This window comes from Panthera onca, chromosome C2, assembly GCF_046562875.1.
Source record: "Panthera onca isolate mPanOnc1 chromosome C2, mPanOnc1 haplotype 2, whole genome shotgun sequence".
NCBI classification, from domain to species: Eukaryota; Metazoa; Chordata; class Mammalia; order Carnivora; family Felidae; genus Panthera; species Panthera onca.
Window position 1 is genome coordinate 36,953,992 of NC_138347.1, and position 27,979 is coordinate 36,981,970.

Sequence of the window (27,979 nt, forward strand, 5' to 3'; positions counted from 1 at the left end):
TCTTTCAGACAAGTGAAATGATACTCATTTTCATGACCTGATTTTTCTTGGAAGCCATTCCAAATGTCAAAGAAAGAACTAATTATTTCTGCCTCTGTCCATATTACTGACACAGGCCTAATAACTCTGAGATATGGTTAGTTACATACATTGAGTGTTCCCTGAATTTTGATGTCGTTGAGCTCAGGGACCATATTTTACTAATATTTGTATTGCTAATAGAAAACACTGTGGTTTACATGTAATATATATTCAGTGATTGCTTGGCTGTCAATTTTATTAAAAAAATAAAGTATCCATATGTTTGGATCCATTTTAACTAATGTGATACTGCTCCCACCCCCTCAAATACTCTCTGCAATAGTATAACATAAATATGTATGTATATATGTAGGCATACAAATAGAAGCATCTATGGCTACAAAAATATTAGGAACTGGTGATTATGATTTTAGTGACAGTTTAGCTTCATATTTCAATTTAACACTAAACCTACCATCTATGTAAAATATATTTTTTAAATTTTTTAACGTTTATTTATTTTTGACACAGAGAGAGACAGAGCATGAACAGGGGAGGGGCAGAGAGAGAGGGAGACAGAGAATCTGAAACAGGCTCCAGGCTCTGAGCTGTCAGCACAGAGCCTGACGCGGGGCTCGAACTCACGGACCGTGAGATCATGACCTGAGCTGAAATCAGAGGCTTAACCGACAAAGCCACCCAGGCGCCCCTATGTAAAATATTTTAATATTAAATGCATAAAGGATATATCATAGTATATAAATTACCATTAAAAATGCAATTATGTAGTGTGCTTGGCTGGCTCAGTCTGTAGAACATCCAACTCTTGATCTCAGTGTCATGAATTCAAGTTCAGAGCCTACTTAAAACATGCAATTATGCATATAAACAAAAATTTTCTAATGCAACATTTAATTTGATCTTAATTATAACCTATGATTATATACAATTATAAATAATAATTATATAATTTATATGTGTATATTATATATAATACATACTATATACAAAACAATTAATATACTCATATATTACTCATATAAAATTAGAAATAAAAGAATACTGTGGTCATATTTTCTTTGGAGCAAGACTTATAAGTTGCTTAAAAGAAATTGTCATAAGGTAATTATTTTCCTTGAGACATAAATTTTTTGTTGTTGATTTTATCTGAAATGACTTTTATGATGTCCTTTGATAAATATTGATAATTTGAGAATATTAGTTGGTGTGTATATGGCATAATCTGTGAAGATCCTTACATTATTTTAATGAATATTGAATATTTTATCTATTACAAACTATCCCCAAATAATCAATGTTGGAGAACAGTGATATATTAATACTCAGAATATGAATATAGTTTTTCTGTTTCCAAAGACATACTAGCATATATATTGTACTTAAAAATAATTAGAACTAGCTTCATACTTAAATTGTCTTTTCTGGAAAATGTAATCAACTTTGACACAAGAGGCAAGAACATTTGACATTTACTCCATGAGACCCAAAAGGAAAAGCAAATGTACTTTGAAGGACATTGGCCTGTGGCATAAACAATTGAAGAAGGAAACAATAAAAACAACCATTTAGTTAGGTGTATGCCAAATTATTAAAAAAAGGTGGGAGAAATGTATCAAAATTGTCAACAATGTTCACTTACTCCAGTATCTGATAAGAGTAAAATAGAGCATAAAGGAATAAAAAGCAACACATTCAGCTCATTAGAGACTTACAAAATTTTCATGCTAAATTTGAAATATGTAAGAATTAGGAAATAAGCACTATAGAATGTTATAAAACATTTTTGTCTGTTACACATTAAAATTACATTATTATTGAGCACACACAAACTCACAAACATAGACACATATGGTACAAGGATGAGAGAGACACAGAGAGAGGAAGAGAGAGAGAGAGGTATCCATTTTTATGTACAGCAAGAAAAGCTCCCGAAGTATAGTATTGCATTGAAATATCACACCCTCCTAGTTTTCCTCTTCCTACTTCTGATTCTCTTTTGCTAGCTTTTTCTACTTTTCCCAACCACAAAATGTTGAATCATAAATTGTCCAGGTGTAATCTCAATTCTCATTTTTCTCTATACACAATCCGTTGGTTATCTCATCCACATCCATTTTATATACTGCCTCTGAAATGATAACCAGAAAATTTTAAATCTCTATTAAATTTCTCTTCTAAACTTTACACTTATATATAGAACTATATTTGCAACATTCTACTCGGATTCTTTAAGGACAATTTCAAATCTAACTCCCAAAACAAAATTATTTTGGTTTTCTTACATATTACCAGCTCCTCCCCCATTTCCATAAGTAAGACCATCACACAGTTACTTGTTCTATCCAAATAATTCCTCTGTGACTCAAGAGTTACTTGATATTTTAAAAGAAAATTATGAAAAGATCAGAAAAAAAACTTATCAAATATTTGATTGACTGTCATGCAGAAAACATGATTAATGAAGAATTAGAGGAGCTACTAATGTTGTCCACAGAAAGTGTAATCCTACTCACAAAATGTCTACCCTGAAATTATCCATAATTGAAAGTATATTTGAGGTTACCGCTAACTATATGTAATTTTACTTTCCTATTTGACATTAAAATCTTACTCTAGAAGATGCAACTCCACCATTTATAATCTTTTTTCTTTCATTTTTTTCAACATATTAATTATAATTTGTTCTAATATGTGGTAGAATTAGTAGTTAGTCCTACTTATATATTGTCTTTTTTAAACTATTCTTGCATGTTTATTTGTCTATATTGATTAGTATCAATTTGTGCAGATCCATAAAAAAAACTTCTATTTATTTTTTAATGCAGTTGCTTTAAATTTATAAATTAATTGGAACTCACACCTTTATAACATGTAGTCATCTACAAAAAGTATCTTTCTAGGGGCACCCGGGTGGCTCAGGTGGTTAAGCATCCAACTCTTGATTTTGACTTAGGTCATGATTTCATGGGTTCGTGGGATCAAGCCCTGTGTCAGGTCTTGAGCTGACAGTGCTAACAGCATGGAGCCTGCTTGGGATTCTCTCCCTCCTCTATCTCTGTCCCTTTCCCCACTCACAATATCTCTCTCCAAATAAACAAACAAACAAACAAACAAAATATTCAATTCTACTTGTGTATCTGTTAAGAGTGTCCTTTAGTTTTTCTTACATGTTCTGCATATTTTGATTTTTTTGTTGTTGTTCATGTTAGCTTCTTCCTAACTATATTTGTCTTCTTTATTTCTATTGTAAATGAGCTTTCTCTACAATTGTATCTTCTAACTGGTTACTCTGTGTATAATGAAGGCTATTGATTTCTGTATGCTAATCCTATGCCCTGTTATCTTAATGAATGTTTTACTGTGTGAAAGTTGAATTTGTTTTAATTTCCTTTATATTTCCTCTATTATTCATGAATTATTTATATCTTTTCTTAAAACTTTCATGCAGTTAGATATTTTCTAATTATCTTGTTGTTCTTGAGTTCTAGTTTAATAACATTGTGGTCAGTAATGATTATCTCCATTATTTTAGTCTTTTGCTAGACAGGCCTGAACTGGTAGGAGGAGATACAGATTAAATTAGAGTTTAGATAAATGTTTTAATTTATATCAGATGAGAAATTTAATATCTGAAAGCCAAAGTCTCTTAATTCCCAAAGGTAAATGTAAAAGCTGTGAATCTGCATAAAGTATTGCCAAGGTGAATAACATTGCTAGAGAGTCACATTAAAAAAAGTAAAGCTTTGTGTCTTAATGAATGTACCTGGCTGAATTCAGCACTTTCAATGAACATTATAAAATCATATATTCTAGAACAATGGAGATGGTTTGGGGAAGATCAGTGCTGAAAGGGAAAGGGGCTAATACTGGGCCAGGGAGTACACAACTATCCAAACTCAAGATTCTATAAGGAAATAGAGAAAGTAGGTAGTGAGAAAAGGAAGTCATAATCTCTAGCCATGATGATTCAAGAAATAGGAAAGTAACTACAAAAAGATTGCTGAGTCTTGATAATGTAGTGCTCCCTTAAGCAAAGCAATTAAATATGGCTACACATCCACATCTTAGTGAGAACACCCACTTGCTACACTCACACACTGTAAACTAGGATTAATACAGCATGACTAACCCAAGGTCTATCATCCACTTCAGGAACTAACTGTATGTTTGAATAAGAATTGATTTGGAGGGGCACCTGGGTGGCTCAGTCGGTTAAGCGTCCAACTTCGTCTCAGGTCATGATCTCACGGTCTGTGAGTTCGAGCCTCACATCCGGCTCTGTGCTGACCGCTCAGAGCCTGGAGCCTGTTTCAAATTCTGTGTCTCCCTCTCTCTCTGACCCTCCCCTGTTCATGCTATGTCTCTCTCTGTCTCAAAAATAAATAAACGTTAAAAAAATTAAGAAAAAAAGAATTGATTTGGAAATGACAGGGATTTTTGTAATACAATCTCATTATTGTACAATCTCATTTCTGCTCTGTTAAGGGTGGCATATTTGTACATACTTAGTAGATTTGGGTATACACTGATGCTTCCTGTTTTTTAAGGTCAGTTATATTTTCATATATTATATTGGATCTCAGGTTGTATGGAGGACTTTAGGTTGTTTGGTTAGTGTACTATTCATAAAATGCATTTGGGGGCCGCCTGGGTGGCTCAGGCAGTTAAGCATCAGACTCTTGACTTTAGCTCAGGTCATGATCTCAGTTTTGTGAATTCAAATCCCACATTGGGCTCTGGGCTGACAGCATGAGCCTGCTTGGGATTCTCTCTCTCTCAAAAATAAATAAACAAACATAAAAATAAATAAATAAAATGCATTTGGTAAAAACTCATGGTAAAATTTGCCTTTTAAGGAACGTTTCTTTGGAATACAAGAAATAGAGTAGATAAACCAACTATGAAGGTTTTGCAATAAATAATAGTACACAGTCATAGCATGAGAGTTACAGATGATCATGTTTTTATAAAGAATGTGGTAATGAAATGAAACTTTTAATTTGATGTATTATACATGAGTACAGATCAAACATCTAAACAACCTAGTTTATTCATTTGGGTAAACCACTTAACCATTTCACCCTTTTGTCTCATCAGTAATAGGGAGAAAATAAAATCTCTTTTGACTATTTCCCATAGCTATTGTGGGAACAAATTAAGATAGTGATTATAAAATAAAGGGTTTTGAAAAATAAAAGTTACAATAAAAAATTAGATGCCATTGTAATTAGTTGTAAATGTTAATGAGCTCTCATAAATGTCTAAAATTAATATTACTTTCACTCTAAAAAGCCAAGTAGTATTTTTCTTTTCAGCCCCTCTTTACTTTTTATTCTTTTGGTATTTCCAAATGAACACATGGAATCTTCCTTTATTACATATATAAATTCAAAACACACACATACACAACATAGACACATTTTTCTCTGACATATAGGTGACTTTTTTCTTTGTAACTATATGCTTTTCCAACATAATTATTCATCTTTGAGTTGTTTTTTTTTTTTTTTTTCTTCCTTCATGGCCAAACCAAACTGACCAGGTATTATTATAGACTTGGTAACTAACATAAGCAGATTAAAAAGACCATGGTTGCACTTTATAGACCACAGATAAACATTACAGCTTTTAAAATTTAATACATCTGCTTGCTGCATTTATTTCCATTGCGTTAAGCAAGCCTTTCATCACAGTCATTAATCAAGGTAGATGATGTATTGTTGTACCATAGCTACTATGACATATGAAAGATTCCATAGCCAATTAGCTGCAGAAGGTTATGTGAGATCAGGAGGTCTAGGTTTCTGTCCATCTTCAGTTGCTAACAGACATTGTGACTTTGGGCTAGACTCTGTTATTTTGAAACTGTTTTCTTTCAGATAAAACAAGGTAATAGGGATAAGATGATCTTTCTGATCACTTCTAGTTTTAATGTTTTATGATGCTAGGGAACATTAATAATTTTGAAATCAAACCCTTATCTTAGACCTGGATTCTCTGAGGAACATGGGACAGCCTGAAATATGCCATAAAGGATTATTTAATTGTAATATCCTTAATTTTTACAAGGTTACAGAGCTCTCCTACCATATCCTCCATAGAGGGGAAACGCCAAGATTATGAAAATGATACAACATCCCCAAAACAACAACAACTAAAACAAAAATCTTGACAACTAGATCTTTTGGTTTTATAACTAGGGAACAAAAATATAACTTTGAGAAAAGCATGATGAGAGTTCAAGTAAAAAATATGAAAGCACCCAATCACTTGATAAAACTTTGCCAACTACTATTGGCACAATTTAAAATTCATTGTCTACTAGGGGGCGCCTGGGTGGCTCAGTCGGTTAAGCCTCCGACTTCGGCTCAGGTCAGGATCTTGCGGTCCGTGAGTTCGAGCCCTGCGTCGGGCTCTGGGCTGGTGGCTCAGAGCCTGGAGCCTGCTTCCGATTCCGTGTCTCCCTCTCTCTCTGCCCCTCCCCCATTCATGCTCTGTCTCTCTCTCTCAAAAATAAATAAAGGTTAAAAAAAAATTTAAAATTCATTGTCTACTAGAAAAGCCTATAGAAATCAATGTTGAACCTAAGAAGAATTGCAGACAAGATGGCACCTAAAAGTCTATCAATATCATTTCTGATGGCATGTTAAATTTTTCATATAATATGACTTCTTTACTTTATGTAATGAGATTTGTTTCTTTTCCCCAATGTGGGACTTAGGAAAACTTACCTTATCCATTTAAGCAAGGTAAAAGATGTATAAATATGTGGTGATCTTCATAAATGTATGATGCCTCTCCTAAACAGAAGAGTGGTTGTGGTGAAGATGCCCATCCGAGTGCAAGAATGCATTGGTGCTCTTTGTGTGAAAGTGGTATATTTATCTTAAAAACCACCAATAGGCAGTGATGTGTCACCACCTAGGTGCTTACATAGCATAGGACTCCAGAATATTTTCCTGAATGGGTACTAAATCAGTAATGTATCCTCAGCAGGGGTTTGTAATCTAAATCTGATCAGGGCAAAATAAAACCATCACCAAGATGGAAAGACTGGAGGATGTGTAGGAAGAAAGGTTTTACAGACAGAGGGTAGGAAGTAAATAAGTCTCTTGACTTCAGAGCAAGGAAGTGAGATATATTTTTCACTTGGATCCTCTGGACATGTGAAAATCCCCTGAGAGCTCAAGCCTATATAGGGGAAACTAAAGGCTATATTGGAGAAACAAAAAAAACTATATTGAAGAAACTAAAATAATTTTATTTAGAAAATGTAATAAAACAAAATAAAATAACATTTTTTGTTAATTTTTGTTGAAAATTTGATGTAAAAATTTAAATTAATGTAAACTGTATTCATTTTGTTTCTCATGACATCTTATAGAGGCCATGTTATTTTAAAAGCAATGATATATATACACTTCTTCAAGGAAACCAATCTATGTATTTTCAGATTTAGTACATGTTTCAGTACAGAACAAAAACAAAACAAAAAATAAATAAATAAATAAAAGTTAAAAAAAAGTCCAAACACTCTTACGAGATGGCTTTAAAATGTTGTATTTTTACTATTCTAAACCATTGTTTCAAACTTTAATTTCAAATGTGAATTAATATTAGTTTATTATTTCTATTTTGAAAACTCATTATAAACCAGCATGAAAAAACTTGCATTTCAAAAACAGAAATAATGTTAAATTAGATCTTATGAATTCTTCATGAGATCAAATTTAATGCAATTATTTTTAGAATTACTAGTTAGTAAATACATTTTTAGATAGGATTTTCTAAGGTGCTAATATAACAAAACAACAACTCTGCATGTTTCCTTTTTAATCAAAGATTTTTATATGACTGCAGTATTTATTTTTTTAATTTTTTTTTACATTTATTTATTTTTGAGAGATAGAGAGAGACAGCATGAGCAGGGGAGGGGCAGAGAGAGAGGGAGACACAGAATCCGAAGCAGGCTCCAGGCTCTGAGCGGTCAGCACAGAGCCCGATGCAGGGCTGGAACCCACGAACCGTGAGATCATGACCTGAGCTGAAGTCGGATGCTTAACCGACTGAGCCATCCAGGTGCCCCTATGACTGCAGTATTTAAAACCGAACCCCACATTTTGTTTTACTAATAAATTTGAACTGTTATGGAGTTATCGCTCAAGAAATGGAATGATCGAATTATCCCTTTTTTTAAAGTTTTTATTCAAATTCCAATTAGTTAAAATTTGTTTTTTTTTTTCAAGAATTGACTCAAATGATGAACTGTAAATACTCAGTAACATGAACATGCATATCCATATAGTAAAAACAGAATTAATTTGAAATACCTATAAATTTTTAACATAGAATATAAACATTGGATTCAAAATTTAGTGTTTTTTTTTGTGAGATTTTAACATCAAGGAAAATATCCAATTATTATTATTCCGTGTATAAGAGATATGTGAAATTATTGTTAAAAATCTTTTCTGTAATCCCTCTCTCTCTCTCTGGTTGCATATAGCAAGCAACAAGGAAATATTTGGCCCCAAAATAAATTTAAAAATGCCATATTCTTATTACTTTAAAATGTCTGCTATTTGTGGTCAGACATGCTTTGATAATTTGTGAATGTATAATGGGGTAATATGCAAAAACAATTTTAGGGTCTCCTAAAAGGGCCTCCTATATCCTCAATTAGCAAACTTTGTTTCTTTTACTTCTTTAAAATCATTTTTAAAAATGAGTTATTTCATAAAAAAGGGGCGATTTTAGGATATCAACTGTAAAGTATGTTTGTTCTGGAGCTCAAGATAATTCCTGGAAGAAAGGATACATATTCTAGCATTAAACGTATGGTAATAGGGGCACCTGGGTGGCTCAGTAAGTTAAGTGTCTGACTTTTGCTCATGTCAGGTCTCACCCTTCTTGAGTTCACCCTACTCTGCTGTCAGTGCAGAGTCTGCTTCTGATCCTCTGTCCCCACACCCGCCTTGTGCCGCCCCACTCTTTTGCTTTCAACAGTAAATAGACATTTTAAAAAATGGTAATCTACTACTTCTCTATCTGGGCCAAATATTTTGTTGTTATGTATTTTCTGATCATTGTTCCATATACTTGAGTAATTTTTTCTTCCCATTTCTGCATAATTCAACAAATTTCTCTCTTGTTTGCTTTCAAGTGTAAAGTCTTCAAATTAACTTTCAATGGTCTCTCAAATATAAATATTTCTCTTTTGTTTTTGAAGGAAAACATGTTTATTTTTTTCAGTTTTTTTTTTTTGGTAATTCTTTTTTTAATGTATTTTTATTTATTTATTTTTAATTTACATTCAAGTTAGTTAATATACAGTGTAAACTTGGGTTCAGTCTTGAGTTCAGGAGTATAACACAGTGATTCATCTCTTACATATGAAACATAGTGCTCATCCTAGAGAGTGTCCTCCCTAATGCCTGTCACCCATTTAACCCATCCACCACCCACACCGTTCCAGGTACCTTCAGTTGTTCTCTGTATGTAAAGTCTCCTATGGTTTGCCCCTTCTTTGTTTTTATCTTATTTTTCCTTCCCTTTCCTTAAATTCATCTGTTGAGATTCTCAAATTCCATATGAATGAAATCATATGATATTTTCTTTTTCTGATTGATTTCACTTAGCATAATACCCTCTAATTCTTCCATGTTGTTGTAAATGGTAATATTTCATTCTTTTGATTGCTAGGCAGTATTCCATTGTATATATATCTTCTTTATCCATCCACCAGGCAGTGGACATTTGGGCTCTGTCCTTAATTTGGCTATTGTTGATAACACTGCTACAACCTTTGGGGTGCATGTGCCCATTCAAATCAGCATTTTTGTATCCTTTGGATAAATACCTAGTAGCTCAATTGCTCGGTCATAGGGTAGTTCTATTTTTAATTTTTTGAGGGACCTCTATACTGTTTTCCAGAGTGGCTGTACCAGTAGCATTCCCAAGAACAGTGCAAATGGGTTCCCCTTTCTCTGCATCCTTGACAACATCTGTTGTTTCCTGAGTTGTTAATTTTAGGCATTCTGACAGGTAGGTGTAAGGACATATCTCATTGTGGTTTTGACTTGTATTTCCCTGATAATGAGTGATGTTGAGCAGCTTTTCATGTATCTGTTAGCCATTTGGATGTTTTCTTTGGAAAGGTGTCTATTCATGTCTTCTGCCCATTTCTTCACTGGATTATTTGGTTTTTGGCTGTTGAGTTTGGCTAAGTTCTTTATAGATTTTGGATACTAATCCTTTATCTGATATGTCATTTGCAAATATCTTCTCCCATTCTGTTGGCTGCCTTTAGTTTTGTTGATTGTTTCCTTTGCTGTGCAGAAGCTTTTTACCTTGATGAGGTCCCAATGGTTCACTTTTGCTTTATTTCCCTTGCTTCCAGAGACATGTTGAGTATGAAGTTGCTGCGACCTAGGTCAAAAAGTTTCTGCCTGTTTTCTCCTATAGCATTGTGATTCTCCTGTAGCATTGTGATACTTTCCTGTCTCACATTTAAGCCTTTCATCCATTTTGAATTTATTTTTGTGTATTGTTTAAGAGAGTTTTCCAGGTTCATTCTTCTGCATGTCGCTGTCCAGTTTTCCTAGCACCATTTCCTGAAGAGATTGTCTTTTTTCCATTGGATACTCTTTCCTGCTTTGTCAAAGATTAGTTGGCCATATATTTGTGGGTCCATTTCTGGGTACTCTATTCTATTCCATTGACCTATTCTGTTTTTGAGCCCGTACCATACTGTCTTGATGATTACAGCTTGAACCCAAGAATTGTGATGCCTCCAGTTTTGGTTTTCCTCATTACTTTGGTTATTCAGGGCCTTTTGTGTTTCCATACAAATTTTATGATTGCTTGTTCTGACTCTGTGAAGAATGTTGGTGTTATTTTGATAGGGATTGCATTGAATGTGTAGATTGCTTTGGATAGTATCAATATTTTAACAATATTTGTTCTTCCGATCCATGAGCATGGGATGTTTTTCCATTTCTTTGTGCCTTCTTCAATTTCTTTCATAAGCTTTCTATAGTTTTCAGCATACAGATCTTTTACCTCTTTGGTTAGCTTTATTCCTAGGTATCTTATGGGTTTTGGTGCAATTGTAAATGGGATCGGTTCTTTGATTTCTTTTTCCTCTGCTTCCTTATTGGTGTTTAGGAATGCAACAGATTTTTATACAATGAATTTATATCCTGTGACTTTCCTAAATCCATGTACTAGTTCTAGAAGCTATTTGGTGAAGTCTTTCAGGTTTTCTATATAGAGCATCAAGTTGTCTGCAAATAGTGAAAGTTTGGCTTCTTCCTTGCCAATATGGGTGCCTTTTATTTCATTTTGTTGTCTGAATGCTGAGGTGAGGAGTTCCAGTACTATATTAATAGTGAGAGCAGACATCCCTATATTGTTCCTGACCTCAGAAGAAATATATATATACATATGATGTTAAAGTATGTTTCTTCTATCCCTACACTCTTGTGGTATTTTATCAAGAAAGGATGCTACTCCCTCTCTCTCTCTGCTCCTCCCCCACTCTCTCTTTCTCTCAAAAATAAATAAACATTAAAAAAATTAAAGGGGCTCCTGGGCGGCCCAGTCAGTTAAGTGTCTGACTTTGATTTCAGCTCAGGTCATGATCTCATGGTTTGTGAGTTCAAGCCCCACATCAGGCTCTCTGCTGTCGGTGCAGAGCCCACTTTGGATCCTCTGTCCCCCTCTCTCTGTGCCCCTCCCCCTTCCTCTCAAAAATAAATAAACATTAAAAAAATTTTTTAAATGCTGTATTTTGTCAAATGCTTAAATATTTCTCTTTTCTCTGAAATTCCACAGTATTTCAACTGTCAGTGTGCTTCCTTTAAGACATTTTTTGCCCTTTGTATGACATTTTTTTAGGTTTGTACCCTCCCTTACTTACTATAATCTCTATTAAAGATGTTTATGGTTGATTGAGATTTTATCTTAATAGTAACCAGATGAATATTTCCTATGTAACAAGCACCCAAAATATGTGTTGGTAAATAAATAAATGAGTCACTGGATGTTTTATGTTCATTACTACCTCAAGGCACAGACATAGAATAAGGCAAGTTTTTCACAATCTTTCCAAAACTTTTATTAGAAATAATTTTGGGACACAAACTAATTAAAACCTTTCAAGATTAAAGAGTCAAAAGTTCACTTATGCCTCAATTTCCTGGTAATTTCAAATTGATTTTGTTTGAGTTTCAATGTTACAGAAAATTACTTTCCATCTTGTCTTTTGTAACAGTAGAGCCAGTTTAGTGATATATATATATATATATATATGTATATGTATATACATATATATATGTATATGTGTATATATATATATATATATATATATATATATATATATATAACAACTTTAAAGAAATAAGTGACATATCATCTGCTTACCAGTACTTGCAACTAGTGTTTAAAATTTTCTTTCCATATTTGAAGTGGTAGCCTTATGAAGAATATATTTTCCTCAGAATAGAAGTTTTCAACATTGAAATTGTACATGTGATTCTAGAACAGATTGTTTCTTGAATATGCTCAATTGCAGTTTAAATCAAATGTACACTGTTGGGTGTATGATATTACTACACCTGAAAGTAGGATATGAAATATTTGAATCATTATGTGGTTCACACAGTGTGAAATGCAAACAGTACCATGAAAATTTGTCGATAAAATAAACATGAATTCCACTCAATTTCTCAGTTTAAAACTTCATTCTGATATGAAAATTTTTGGAAAATAAAATATTTGGAAAAAAAATATTATATTTATAAATTAACTTGCAACTATAGTGATGTCAAGGTGTTAACCTTAAACCAAGAGCAATGCATTTTGAAATTTGAAATAGTCATTAATAGAAAGTGGCATTTCCACATCTCTTCAACCAATAACTCTGTGGAGTTATTATAAATGTCCTGGTGGTACTTTTTAGCAAATAAGTCTAAGTGCCAATTAATCTGAATATTTGATCTGGGATTTCACTGCCTAAGGTGTGAACCTAAGATGAAATTCACCTTTCTTTTCTTTATTGTTTTATGGATCTGGTTTTAAAAATACAGGCCAGAGAAGAAATAGCATTATAAACAATAATATATAAGCATCATAAGCAGCATCATAAACAATTATATAAATATAATCAAGAAAACCTATAATTTGTGATCTTTGACCACTGTTCTACTCAACATTCTTACGTACTTTATTATGATGCTTAAAATATTGTTCAGTTAAAGTAAGCTTATTGGAATCTTGTTGGATGATTATATGTCAAATCTATCTAACTTTTGGTTGATAAAGTAGAACTTCTGAGTGCATTGATTTAAAACTGTTGCTATAGTCTGAATTTGTCCTTTCACAAATTCATATGTTGAAATCTTAATGGTATTAGGAGGTGATTGTGATGGTATTTGTCAAAAGGGGGGACCTTTGCGAGATGTGTAGGTCAAGAGTGTGGTAGAGTGTTCTTACAAAAGAGACCACAGAGACTTCCCCAGTCCCTTCTACTAAGTAGACAAAGAGAAGTCTGCAAACCAAAACAGAGACCTTATCTGACCATTTTGACATTCTGATCTCAGACTTTGGCTTCAGAAATAAATTCCTGTAGTTAATAAGCTACCCAGTTTGTGGTATTTTGTTATAGCAGCCCTAATGGACAAAGACAACTGTGAAATAGAAAAGAGAATGATGTAGTTCTTCCTATTTTAGTTCCAGTATAAAGAAGAAAATAAGATTAACAGCTACTATTCATATCACCATTCAATCTAATGAGCATATTTATAAAACACATATCACTATGTAAAGTAAAATAGCATTTGGTCATTTCTTATCATAATTATAGTTAAATAAAATACAACATGAAGTTTATCTGCAGTCCTGCTTATTTGGTTAAAAACCAACTAATCTAGAGTGAGAGACAGAAAGACTTCCCCAAAATTGTCAAATTAACTTGAATATATTAATACACATCTTATTTCACCTAATAGAAAATATAGCTTATCTCTAAAAGTTACTTCCTATCAATTATTTTTATTTATGGTATAATCTGTCATGTAATTAGTAAGGCTTTGGATTTTCCCCCCAAGATTTTATTTAAATTCAAGTTAATTAATATATAGTGGTGTATTGGTTTCAGGAGTAGAATTCAGTGATTCAACACTTCCATACAATATCCTATGTTCATCACAGCAAGTGCACTTCTTAATCCCCATTACCTATTTTACCCATCCCCTACCTACCTCCCCTCTGGTAACCATCAGTTTGTTCTCTATAGTTAAGAGTCTGTTTCTTGGTTTGCCTCCCTCTCTCTTTTTTTCCCCTTTGCTTATTTGTTTTGTTTCTTAAATTCCACATATGAGTGAAATCAAAGGGTATTTGTCCTCGGACTGACTTATTTTGCTTAGCATAATGCTGTCTAGCTTCATCTACATGCCTGCAAATGTCAAGGTTTCAGTCTTTTTGAAACCTGAGTAATATATATATATATATATATATATATATATATATATATACACACACACACACATATATATACATATATATATATATGTATATATGTACACACACACACACACACACACACAACCTCTTCTTTATCCATTCAGTATATGGAAATTTGGGCTGTTTCTGTAACTTGGCTCTTGTAGATAATATTGCTATAAACATCAGGGTGCATGTATCCCTTTGAATTAGTAAGTTTGTATTCTTTGAGTAAATACCAAGTACTGAACTCACTGGATTGTAGGGTATTCTATTTCTAATTTTTTGAGGAACCTGCATACTGTTTTATAGAGTGACTTCAACAGTTTGCATTACCACCAACAGTGCAAGAAGATTCCCTTCTGCACCTCCTCACCATCACCTGCTGTTTCTTTTGTTATTGATTTTAGCCATTCTGACAGGTTTGAGGTGATATATCATTGTAGTTTTGATTTTTATTTTCCTGATGATCAGTGATGTTGGCCATCTTTTCATGTGTCTTTTGGCCATCTGTATGTCACTTCTTTGGGTAAATGTCTATTCATGTCTTCTGCCCATTTTTAACTGGATTATTCATTTTTTGGGTGTTGAGTTTTACACATTTTCTTAAAAATTTTTGTTTATTTTATTTTAAGAGAGACAGAGAGACTGTGAGTTGGGGATGTGCAGAGAGAGAGGGAGACAGAGAATCCAAAGCAGGCTCTGTACTATCAGCTTGAAGCCAGATGTGGGGCTTGAACTCATGAAAATGTGAGATCATGACCTGAGCTGAAATCAAGAGTCAGACACAACCAACTGAGCTACTCAGGTGCCCCGAGTTTTATACATTTTTAATGAATTTTGCATACTGTTTATCAGATGTATCATTTGCAAATATCTTCTCCCATTCCATAGATTTTCATTTAGTTTCGTGATTATTTCCTTTGTTGTACAGAAGCTTTTTATCTTGATGAAGTCCCAATAGTTCATTTTTGCCTTTTTTCCTTGCCTCTGGAGACATATCTAGAAAGAAGTTGCTATGGCTGCTGTCAAAGAGATTATTGCCAGTGTTCTCCTCTAGGATTTTTATGGTGTCAAGTCTCATATTTAGGTCTTTTATCCACTTTGAGTCTATTTTTGTATATGGTGTTAGAAAATGGTTCAGTTTCATTCTTTTGCATGTTGTTGTCCAGTTTTCTCAACACCATTTGTTGAAGAGACTGTCTTTTTTCCATTGGATACTCTTTCCTGCCTAAAATTATGTCAAAGATTATAATTGACCATATAGTTGTGGATTCATTTCTGAGTTTTCTATTCTGTTCCACTGATCTATGCATCTATTTTTTATGCCAGTACCATATTGTTTTGATCACATAACATCATTGATATACTGAAACTCATGCTCAATGCTGATGGTAATTACTAAGGTATTTGAGGCACTTTTTTTATATTTAAAAAAGTCATTTGAACATATGGGGCATATTTTTTTACAGCAACGTGAATAACTTGTGCAAAATATTATTTTAAAAAATACCCCTTGCAAAACTGATGTTTTATTGTTTCTTTTTTCCTCCCTAGATTATCAATATCATTTAAAACATTTTAAGAAGTGATTTGCTATGGTTCATTCTGTTGGAAGTATTTAAATAAATCTATTAACAAGGATATTTTATTTTCTCTTTTACTGGTTTACCTACATAACTTTCTGGGCAGCTTGATATTTATGTTAGATCCCCACATATCAAAACTCCAAGTAATAGAATCATTCTGTTGTTGTTTTTAAAACATTTAATATGTTAAGTGTACAGGGAAGCCTGGGTGGTTCGGTCGGTTGAGTATCCGACTCTTGATTTTGGCTCAGGACATGATCCCAGGGTCATGGAATCAAGCTCCACATCAGGCTCCACACTGGGCAAGAAGCTAGCTTAAGATTCTCTCTCTCTCTCTCTCTCTCTCTCCCTCTGCCCCTCTCTCTGACTCCCTCTCTAAAATGAAAAAATAAAATAAAATCAAAAGGGCCATTAAAAACTATGTTAAGTATACATATACCTTCTTTTACTATACATAATTGGACACATACTGTTTATTTACTATAGACAATTAGACAAATGCTGTTTATTTACTATAGACAAATTTTAATTTTAATAGCTAAGAATTAGCTTAGTTTATTATATGTTTGTGAAATGCTTATTCCATTTTCTAATATCAAAAATAAACATGGGTGGTTGATGAGATGAAATATAGAGATCAAAAAGTGATCGTACATTGCAGGCAAAAAAAATTGATCTTCACCGTTTTAAGTAAATTTTTTCCAATGTGATTATCTTTATACATTACATATTTTTAATAAACGGTCTTCCTAGAAATTAAGAGAAATGCAGGAGCACTTCTCATGGGGTGTCAATATTATAAAATCAGTCCCTCTTTTATTTACTGCCCAAGTATTGGAAAAGGTTATTGTGTTTATCTGCATAAAATATGACTAGCAGTCAAGCATGTCAAAGATTCAATTTGGGTCTCAAAATTAAACATAGAGTAATTTACTACTAGGGTCATGTGGCCAAATTTCCTTTACCCATGTGGTTAAGGTATTTTGTTTAAGTTCACTCTCGCTGTATCTATTTACAAGTGCAATAAAAACCACATATAACAGTATAATTAATGTCATTCTTATATCCATATATATAGTTAACAAACCTAAATCTTCATCTATAAACATTTATCAATAAGTATATTATTAATATAATAACCCCCTAAAGGCTAACTATAGGATGAACCATGGCTTAGAGAAGTTGAGATTCCATACATGTAATTCTTCAAATGTGAGAAAATGTCATACTTGTGAATTAAACTGCAAGGTATTAATAGCAAGCTAGGATTTTTAACAACTGATGCTTAATGAATGTTAATGAAGAGAATGGGCCTCTACTGCTAAAATAAAGCTCAGAGGTCTCATCTGAAGATAGATCAAAAGAAAGTTTTATTAAAAATATATGTAATTGCACCTTCTTTCTCAAATTATTGTAATCAAACCTGTTTTAATTAACTTACTTATTCAGTAAAGTTTCTAGCTTGAGATCACAAATCTAATAAGATTTAAGTACCAGTTTTTCCTTAGGTTTATAACATAGACTTTATTTTCTCAAAAATTTAAAAACTTTTCTCAAATAAAATGTCCTTCAAAAGGGCAATATTCTATTTTATTGATTCTATTTTAGTTATTTTGAAGGAAACCACAAATATCTGTCATTTATATTGTTTTGATTGTTCTAATTTATGTACTTGATTTCTATATCCACTATGTGTGTTTTGTGGATGTCACCTTGCATCTTTCATTCATTACCTATTAATAAAGAAGGTAATTTTTAGTGTATCTAAGTTTGACGGAAGGTCACTACAACAACGGTGAACAATACTTAGAACTTCTGTTATTTCAACTGAGTGATGTGTAAACAATACAAGAAAAGAAAACCCTGATTTAATGCAGGTGAAGTGAAATCTGAAGGAAAGACAGGGTTTCAGATGGAAGTTTGGCCTGATCCTTGGCACTCAGGAAGATTTCTTAATCTCTAAGAAGTTTTTTTTTTAAACTTAGAGATTAGGATAGCCCAAATTCAGATAAATTGAGAAAAAAATAGTAATTCTGACAACTTTGGAAATTTACACATGATGGAAGTAATATTGTAAATTAGATTTTTTTAAAGGCAAGGAAATTGATAACTTGGGTCTAGAACTTTTGAACTCTGAAAGTAAATTGTATATTGGCTACCTGTGATTGCACATTGGTAAATTACAGATTCTTTCCATACCTTTCTTTTTAGGCCTAGTTTTTTAAATATATGACTTTAACAAAATAAATTTAAAATTTTTTAAATCAAAATAAACATGAGTAATTTTTTCTGATTACAAAAAATTATCTTCAAATTGCTTTTCACCAAGAAATTAATACTTAACACCTAGGATTTACTTATATTTTATTCCTAAACCAATCACTGGCAAGCATCAGGTGTCCACAGTGATTCATTCACACCCATCATTTTACCATAGGGGCCTGGGGAGAGGCCTCTACTAAGCTCCTGTTTTCCTAGCTCATGTTTACAAAACCAGACCATCCATCATAAACAGAACTACATGCCTTGTCTACTAAAAGATAAAGATCTTACTTAACAAAGTTCTTAATTTTTATTTCCTGGGATAAATACTGTGATCTCTTTGTAGATCATCAATGTTTACTCCTTTGGATAAATGTAACTCCTAGATAATTCCTGGGTACTTTAGTGAGTTACTATGACTTTCAATTATATCTTAATTTGTATCCTTTTAAATAGCTGTTTTGAAGTTTGCTTATTTAAATCTTAAAGGTTTCCATACTTCTTTTGTGAATAAATGTTATGCATTTGGATGGAACACCTCTAAGAAGACTTACTAAAAATAATTATAGTGTAGGAATTCACTCCCAAAGTGAAATCTTCCATACAAAAAGATGCATATTTTACAGAGTTTGAATCATTCTTCCAATCTTCGATATTTCAATTCTAAGATGAAGCATTGGAATCTCATTACTAATTACTCAGACATGCATTTGAATATTTCAAAATGAGATTCAAATCTATGGAGGTTTTTGATCTCAAGTATATTTAATTCTAACCATTGGTTAATTCATTAGCTTATGTATTATCCTAGAAAAAAAATTCCTGCTTGTTTTCTGTTACATATTTCAATGTAAGTAATTTTTTATGGCCAAGCTTTTATTTAAGTCAACTAATGGTTGCTATATTAATTAATGTACTAAATTGGAATTTAAAACTTCACTGTCAATCTCCTATTACATATTCTAGTACAGGTGATTTTTAATGGCAAAAATTATCAATGTTGTAAGCAATCATAACAATATATGAAATCATAGTAAATTTTAAGTAACATGGAAAATGATATATGGCCCGTGAGTTTTCATAATGGAAAGGCTTCATGTCATAAAGCAGTAAAAGTGGCTTTTTAACTGTTATTTTCAAAATAATAGTTTATAAGATTTTAGTAAAAACTAAGCAGAGAACAGAGAACACATATTATTTGTTTAAGTGACACTAGGCCAGGGGTGCCTGAGTGGCTCAGTCTGTTAAGCAGCCAACTTCGACTCAGGTCATCATTTCATGGCTCATGAGTTCGAGCCCTGTGTCGGGCTCTGTGCTGACAGCTCAGAGCCTGGAGCCTGCTTCAGATTCTGTGTCTCCCTCTCTCTTTGTCCCTCCCCCACTCACACTCTGTCTCTCTCTCTCTCTCTCTCTCTCCTTCAAAACTAAATAAACATTAAAAAGAAATTAAATGACCCTAGGCCAGTAGGAAATTATTGTCAAGCCATTTAAGAGTATCCAAACAATAAAAATAAGTTATTTTTTGACAGACACCCATACTTTCTGGGAGGAAATAGAGTGACAGAAAAAAAAACTGGTCTTTGATGCTTCTTCAGCAAATAATTTCATATTCTAAGAAGATATAAAGGAATGTCAGAGCAAAGTTGTTTGATAAATAGTAACTTTATTCAAAATTAATTTGTTATATTTAAAGTTTGTTCATTTATTTTATAAAAAGCACCCTTATTTTCTTTATCTTTATGTGACTTCATACTCAGCATGAAAAATCTGTTGTCCTACTTACCAAGCTACAGAAAGTCATCCATGATTTGTGGGTCAAAAAGGGGGAGGTTTATTATTATCTCTTGCTCAAGCACTTTCACCTCCCTTGGCACTTGATTCATTAGATACTTGTATGGCCTTGGAAATTACTTTCAAGCCTTTCAAAGTTAATTGAGCTCTGAACTAAGGTCCAAAGCATCTGTACTTTTCTCCTTTACTGAAATAAAATATAAATCAGTGAACCAAATAGTTTCCTAGATTGCCACTAAGCTTTGAAATTTGCTATAAAATTGTCACATTATATATTAAGATAAAATTATACTTCATGATTGAAAAATGTATTTTTCCTCAACCAGTGTGATATGTTTTAAACTACTTTTTCTTTCCTCTATGCTATAGTACTTATTTTTGAATTTGGTTTCATATTCTAGTCAAACAAACAAACAAATGAACAAAAACCCAACCACTAAATAAACTAAACATAAACACTAAAAAAAAAAAAGGAATCTGAGAAGATTATGAAAAATGTATTGTTTTTCAATGTCTTCAAGTACATATTTGGAGAAATGGTTTTTCATCTTCGACCAACTCACTTTATTTTTTTCCCTGTGAAAATATAACGTTCAGACTTCCTCTTTCAGTAAGGATGAAGGGACAGTAGATATATTTATATCAATAGTTTTTCAGACACTGGACATCAAGCAAGAAGGAATAGTTATCCCCGAGAGAAGAGAAACAAATGAGGTAATCTTTACAATGGCCCCAGTTTATTGAATGAAGAGAGTTTCCAGCCTGACATACAGGACAAGGATACTCAAACAGAAGCAAGCTGTCTTTCTGCATAGAAGGGAGAGTATTCAGAGTTCATGGAAGCCTAGTTTGACAACATTTCAAGGGAAAATTAGTGGAGAAAAGAGAATTGCCCACAAATAGAATGGGTTCTGGATCTAATAAGGATTCTTTTCTGATCTTCAGTTGAGTACAGGTCAGTGCATTCATGTAAGAAAACTTCCCAAAGTCATAGAGAGACCACAAGAAAGGATATGGCATATAAATCATTAGGAAACACACTGACCTAAGATTATGATCTAAGATTCATGATCCCACAAACTGGAATAGAAAGACTTAAAGAAATTCCATGAATTTTAAAATAAAATTTTAAAATAAAATTAAGTGGTTGTTAAGAACAACTCCATGCCAGTGTACTTGACAGCTTCAATGAAAAGAGCACATTTCTTGGAAAGATACTGAAACTCCATTAAGAATAACAATAATAGCTTTATATCTATTAAAGACACTGAATTTTTTGTTTAAACACTTTCCCATAAAGAAAAATCCAGGCCCAGATGACTTTCCTGGTGAATTCTATTAACATTTAAGAAGAATTTAGTACCAATTTTAGAGGAAAATAAAAGCAGTGGATGAACTTCCCAATTCATACTATAAGCCCAGCATTAACATGACATTATAGCTTGATATAGATATTACAAATAAAAATGATGTTTATATAGCAGCTTTATCAACAATAGTCAAATTATAGAAAGAACCCAAATGTCCACTGACAGATGAGTGGATAAAGAAGACGTCTGTATGTATACACATACACACAATGGAATATTGCTCAGTCATCAAAAAGCATGAAATCTTGCCATTTGCAGGAACATGGATGTAGCTAGAGTGTATTATGCTAAGCAAAGTAAGTCATTCAGAAAAAAACAAATGCCATATGATTTCACTTATATGTGGAATTTAAGAAACAAAACAGATGAATGGAGGGGAAGGGAAAAAACAGAGGGAAGCAAACCATAAAAGACAGAACTATAGAGAACAAACAGGGTTGTTGAAGGGGAAGTGAGCAAGGATGGGCTAAACTGGTGACTGATATTAAGGAGGGCACTTTTGATGGGCACTGGACATTATATGTAAGTGATGAGTCACTACATTCTACACCAGAAACCAATATTACACTATCTGTTAACTAAAATTTAAACAAAAACTCAAAAAACAGAAACCCAACAATATTAAGCTAAACTTGTCTGCAACAGCTTATGTAAATTCAAACTTAAATTTTTAAAAGATTTGGGTGAGTATAATTTTTTCATATTGGAAATATTAGAAGTTTAGTATTTATTTTTTTATTTCGTGGGAGTAAGGAGGGCACTTTTGATGGGCACTGGACATTATATGTAAGTGATGAGTCACTACATTCTACACCAGAAACCAATATTACACTATCTGTTAACTAAAATTTAAACAAAAACTCAAAAAACAGAAACCCAACAATATTAAGCTAAACTTGTCTGCAACAGCTTATGTAAATTCAAACCTAAATTTTTAAAAGATTTGGGTGAGTATAATTTTTTCATATTGGAAATATTAGAAGTTTAGTATTTATTTTTTTATTTCGTGGGAGTTTTCAGTCTCTATAATTTATATAAGCTTTTACTTATTTCTAGCTGCTTAGAATAGAGCTACCTTAGGAATTTTATAATTTTATTTTGGTAATATTTTGTTGATTTGGTAGTTGAGAATTAAGGGAACATAATATATATAACATAAATAGACACAAATAGAGACCTAGAGCTTTCATTCCAAAATTTTAGCCATGTCAAACATAAACACAGAAATTCAAGTGTCATTAGTTTATAACAAAGAGTTGACTCTTTGCCCCACCTTTATATTTTTATAATTGTGTTTTTGGCAGATGGAGCAAGTTGAGTTTATCTGTTTAACATCAGGGCTAAAGAGTACCCACCAATATTTGTGGAGGAGACTTTTAGCATTTTCTTTGCCCTAATGTGTGACTTTCTGGAGAGTTTGGACTAAATTTTGGGCAAAGGATGAAAGAGACACCATGTGGCCATCTGGGTATCTCCAAAGTCACCTGCGTATACAAAATATACAGTTTATTTCCAGTTAGCTTTTTCAACATCAGGTGGTTACTTTTGGGGTCCCTGAGCCCCTCAAGTGTCACCAATAGGAGGAGGAGGCCTCAGATTCTCGTGATTATAAGGAGTTGAGGAGCTGGATGGAGAGTGGAAAAGTTTGGCAGGAGTAGAAAAAGTGGTGGAGGAACTAGGGACATTGAAAGGAAGACAGATCATAGGATTCAAGGGAGCTGAAAGGAAAGTCAAAGAGGTAAAAAGGAAGAAGAAGGAGCAGGTAAAATGGGAGGAAGAGGTCTTACATGAGCCAGTTTAGGAAGATCTCAAATTTTCCAGAGATCATTCAAGTTCCAAATTATCCATTGTAAAATTTTGCCATTTTAAAAGTTATTGAACAGACTTAATGCTATAGTGGTAAATCATACAGTCAGTGAGGGAATTATTGAAACTGCCTTTGAATAGTAGTTTATAAAAGACTGAAGGAATAGCAGTTGGTTATTTAAAGTCCACAATTCCATCACACTCCCAATCCCTAACGTTGGCAGTTACTACTCTCAAGTGGAGTGCATTTTGTTTCTTGAGGCAGAGACAGAAAGAAAATTAGGAGTAAAGATGGAATTCTCTTAAGTCAGTTAAGTGAGGGTAATAATATTCAAGAACCTCCACATTTCATTACCTCAGTTTTAATACTGGAAGCTAAAGCCATCTATTAAGCAATGGGTAACTACATTCAGCACTTCCAAGAGTTTGGTTGATTACCTATATGATTTGATCTATATAGAGAGGATATAATTACAGGGTGAAAAATGAAAGATTGAGAGGAAGACATGGGGAAATAAAAGTGCATTTGGCATAGAAAGGAAGGAATGTTAGGAATCATGGAACTGGTTAATTCAAAAGTTTGGGACATAATTCTGGGTATTAGCAATGCTTACTGGATATCTCTTTTGATACATGACTGAAATGAAGAATAAAATACATTGACTTAAAGCCATTATTGAACAGATCAAAAAATTATGAATTTACAAGATAAACAATGATAAAATCTGATGTTTCATTTCCCAAATATCATCAGATAATTTCATGAAATACCATTTATATATTTTTGTCTATGTATGAGTTTAACATTTGCACATTATTTCAAATAAAAGGAGGAAGAAAAAAAGGGTAACTGTTAATTTTAGTGTGAGGGGGGCGAAAGTGGTCCTTGTTAATTCATTTCTGGTAGTATAGGCACAGCCTCAGCTTCACTCTGAAGGAATTCAATAACTTCCTCAGGGGTAAGTTCTGGCTGACTGCCCCTGGCTCTTGATTGCCATGCTCTCAAGCACTTGATAGCAAGATCTTTTCTTTACAGATTCAGTCATGCCCATTATCTCCTTTTAGGAGATTCTCTCAAAAGACATGGCCATAACATTTTCAAACTCTCTAGGGTCATTAGCACACTATCTCTCTTTCACCTCTCTCTTATCATTTCCTAGGCTTCAGAAATTTCAATTCACTTTTCAGTAAGTTGTTAAAACTCTGAGGATGCAGTTCTCAGTACTTACCATGCTAGGAATGTTGATACAGCATGACAAAATCTATCCATTACTTTCTAAATTTCCTCACACAATGAAAGCGTTCAATAGAATATTTATGATTCAAACACGAGGAATAAAAGATTTATTATGTAACTCTTCTGAGGAGGCATTTAGACCATGACTAATCACAGCTGCATAGTTATTTTACCTATTAAAACTTAAAGGATTCTAGACATTGCACCTTTGTCTTTCATATAAATTCCAAGCTAATAATTTAGATTACTTTTCATATGGAATGTTTAGTTATCTAATTAATGGTATAATAATGATGGCTTGAACATGAATTTTTTTTTGGAAAGCATCTAAAAAATAAGAAATTAGTTTGGCGTGAATAGAAAATAAATTAAAAAAACAAAAAATATTGTTCCTCCTCTTATTGTGATGAGTGCTGTCTCCTTGTCCAACTATAGTTTTCATAAAGCAAAATTTGAAACAGAGAAATTTCCATGGTAATCTTTAGCAGTTTCCTTTTTAATAGAAGTAAAGTGTTTGTTCAAAACTCATTCTAATGGAATGAAAATCTAATATATTAAAATACTGTAATTTCCCTATGGTCACTATCAGACATTAATACATTATTTATGTAAAACATACTCATTGCTGTACATATTAAAAAACAAAATTTTACATGATTAGAATTTTATAAGGTAAAGAGTCTATATAGTGCTCTGATCAATAGCTATTTAATGTATTGTATTCTCCATTTAAAAAAATAAGAAAGAAGTCAACAAAGTGAAATATAGCTATAATTATTCTGACTTCTTTATCCATTCATCAATCAATGGACACTTGGGCTACTTCCAAACTTTGGCATTATAAATTATGCTGAAATAAACATAGGGGAGCATTTATCCCTTTGAATTAGTGTTTTTGTATTTTGGGGGGTAAATACCCAGTAGTTCAATTATTGGATCATAAGGTAGTTCTATTTTTAATTTTTTGAGGAATCTCCATACTGTTTTCCACAGTGGTACACCAGTTTGTATTCCCATCGACATTACAAAAGTGTTTTTTTTTTCTTTCTCCAAATCCTTGCCAACATTTGTTCCTCGTGTTTTTGATTTTAGCCATTCTGACAGATGTGAGTTGATATCTCATTGTAGTTTTGATTTCCATTCCATGATGAATGATGTTGAACGTCTTTTCATGTGTCTGTTAGCCATCTGGACGTTTCTTTAGAGAAATGTCTGTTCATGTCTTCCACCCCTTTCTTAATCAGATTATTATTTTTTGTGTTTTGATTTGTAAAAGTTATTTATATATTTTCGATACTAACCCTTCATTGGATGTGTCATTTGCAAATATCTTATTTCATTCAATAGGTTGTCTTTCAATTTTGTTGATTGTTTCTTTTGCTGTGCAGAATCTTTTTATTTTTATGTAGTTCCAATACTTTATTTTTGCTTTTGACTATTTTGCCTCAGGAGACATATCCAGAAAAATGTTGTTATGACTGATGTCAGAGAAATTACTGCCTTTCTAGGATTTTTATGGTTTCAGGTCTCACATTTAGGAGTTTAGTATATTTTGTCTCTTGTGTATACTGTAATAAAATGGTCAGTTTCTTTTTTTTTTGCATGTAGCTGTCCAGTTTTACCAGCACCATTTGTTGAAGAGACTTTTTCCCATTGTATATCCTTGCCTCCTTTGTCAGGGATTAATGGACCATATAACTGTGGGTTTACTTCTGTGGCTTTCTATTCTTTTCCACTGATCTATGGGTCTATTTTTGTCCAGTACCATACAGTTTTGATTATTACAGCTTTGCAGTATATCTTGAAATATGGGATTGTGATGCTTCCAGTTTTGTTCTTCTTTTTCAAGATTGCTTTGGCTACTTAGGGTCTTTTGTGGTTCCTTACAAATTATTTCTAATTCTGTGGGAAATGCTGTTGGTATTTTGATAGGGATTTCATTAAATCTGTAGATTCTTGTGGGTTGTATATACATTTTGACAAAATTTGTTTATTAAACCCATGAACATGAAATATCTTTCCATTTGTGTTTTCTTCAATTTCTTTCAAAGTGTTTTATCATTTTCAGAGTACAGTTCTTTCACCACCTTGGTTAAGTTTATTCCTAGGTATTTAATTATTTTTGGTTCAATTATAAATGATATTGTTTTATTAATTTCTCTTTCTGCTACTTTATCATTTGTGTATAGAAATGCAATGGTATTCTGTATATTGATTTTGTATCCTGCAGTTTTTCTGAATTCATTGATCAATTCCCTTAGTCTTTTGGTGAAGTGTTTAGGGTTTTCTATATATAATATCATGTTACCTGCAAAGAGTGAAATTTTACTTCTCCCTTACCAATTTGAATGCCTTTCATTTCTTTTTCTTGTTTCATTGGTGTGGCTAGGGATTCCTGTACTATGTTAAACAGAAGGGGTGAGATTTGACACCCTTGTCTTTTTTCTGATCTTAGTGGAAAAGTTCTCAGTTTCTCAACATTGAGTATGATGTTAGCTGTGGACTTTTCATATATAGCCTTTATTATGTTGACATACGTTTCTTCTAAATCTACTTGACTGAGGGTTATCACAAATGGATATTGTACTTTGTCAAATGCTTTTGCTGCATCTATTGAAATAGTCATATGGCTTTTATCTTTTCTGTTGTTGATATGAGTTATCACATTGGTTGATTTGTGAATAGTGAAACACGCTTTCATCTCAGAAATACATCCCTCTTTACGGTGGTGAATGATTTGTGTGTGTGTGTGTGTGTGTGTGTGTGTGTGTGTGTGTGAATGATTTTTTCAAGTGAATTGTTGGATTTGGTTTGCTAATATTGTTGAGGAGTTTTGCATCTATGTTCATAAGAAATATTGGCCTATAGTTCTCTTTTTTAATAGTGTCCTTACCTGGTTTTGGTATCAGGGTAATGCTGGCCTCATAGAATGAATTTGGAAGATTTTCTTCCTTTTCTATTCTTTGGAATAGTTTAAGAAGAGTAGGTTTTAACTCTCCTTTAAATGTTTGTTAGAATTTGCCTGGGAAGCCATCTGGTCCTGGACTCTTATTTGTTGGGAGTTCTTTGATTTTGGATTTAGTATTATTGCTGATAATTGATTCTATCTCTTCCTGATTCAATTTTGGAAGGTTATATCTTTCTAGGAATTTATCCATTTCTTCTAAGTTGTACAGTTTGTTGGCATATAATTTTCCATAATATTCTGTTATAATCCCTTATTTTCTGTGGTGGTTGTTATTTTATCAATCCTCTCTGTCTCTCTCTGTTTCTCTGTCTCTCTCTGTTTCTCTGTCTCTGTCTCTCTCTCTCTCTCTCTCTCTCTCCCTCTCTCTGTCTCTGATGAGTCTGGCTACAGATTTATCAATTTTGTTGATTTT